Here is a 1,472-nt window from a genome sequence, read left to right as displayed (position 1 = left end):
AAACACTCTTTAACAGCTGAAAAGGCTTGTAATGCCGCATCTGACCAGACTGAGAAATCTGAGCCTTTCCTCGTCATGTCTCTTAAAGGTTTAACCACAGTCGAGTAATTCAAAATAAATTTACGGTAGTAATTGGTGAACCATAAAAATCGCATAAGTGCTTTCAGATTTTCGGGTCGATCCCAGTCCAAGACCGCACGGACTTTTTCAGGATCCATACAAAAACCTGAAGATGAGATTAAGTAACCCAGGAACTGCACCTCTGGAACAGCAAAAACACATTTCTCCATCTTCGCATACAATTTATTCTCTCTCAGGATCTGTAACACTTGCTTCACGTGATCCTGATGAGTCACCATGTCTGGAGAATAAATTAGTATATCATCCAGATACACCACAACAAACCTGCCCACCAGATGATGAAAGATGTCATTAATGAAATGTTGAAAAACCTCGGGAGCATTGGTTAACCCAAAAGGCATGACCATATTCTCAATATGACCCTCAGGGGTATTGAAGGCCGTCTTCCATTCACCCCCTTCTTTGATTCTTACCAGATTATACGCCCCTCTCAAATCCAATTTAGAGAACAGCTTGGCGCCAACAATCTGATTGAATAAATCTGGAATTGAAGGGGGTAAGGGTCACGGACAGTAATACGGTTAAGCTCCCGGAAGTCCAAACATGGCCTAAGAGTTCCATCCTTTTTCTTAACAAAGAAAAACCCGGCGGCTACAAGAGATTTGGATGGTCTAATATGACCTTTAGCCAAACTCTCAGCGATATATTCTCGCATGGCCGCACTTTCGGGTGCGGAAAGATTATACAACCGAAACTTGGGCAGCCTAACTCCAAGAATAAGGTTGATGGAGCAATCATATTCCCGATGTGGAGGTAACTCCTGGTCTCCACTTTCAGAGAATACGTCAGAAAACTCAGAAATAAATGACGGTAACACCTTAGTGGTTACAACAGAAAGCGATGTGTTAAGACAGTTGTCTATGCAATATTCACTCCAATCAAGAATCTGTCTCACTTGCCAATCGATAGTGGGATTATGTTTGCTTAACCATGGTAACCCTAGCACCAACGGAGCAGGCAGACCCTCCAACACAAAGCACAAGATGGATTCTTGATGAAAATCACCCACTTTTAAACGAATGTCCTGCACCATTTGTGACAAACAATTCTGCGTGAGAGGAGCGGAATCAATTGCAAACACAGAGATATTTTTGTCTAGTTCACTAGTTGTTAATCCATGCATACTGACGAACTGACCATCGATTAAGTTAACCCCTGCCCCGCTGTCAATAAACACTTCAATTCCCACCGTTTTGGAGTCTAGCGCCACCTCAGCAGACAGGAGAAATCGAGTACTACCGGTAAATGACAAAAGTAAATTCTCTGATTCCCCACACAGACCACCCAGTGAGAGTTGAGGGTTAAACACACCCCTTTTTTTTTTGTTTTCA

Source organism: Pyxicephalus adspersus, chromosome 8 (genome assembly GCF_032062135.1).
Source record: "Pyxicephalus adspersus chromosome 8, UCB_Pads_2.0, whole genome shotgun sequence".
Taxonomy (NCBI): Eukaryota; Metazoa; Chordata; class Amphibia; order Anura; family Pyxicephalidae; genus Pyxicephalus; species Pyxicephalus adspersus.
The sequence above is the reverse complement of the archived record's forward strand: the minus strand, read 5'-3'. Positions refer to the sequence as shown.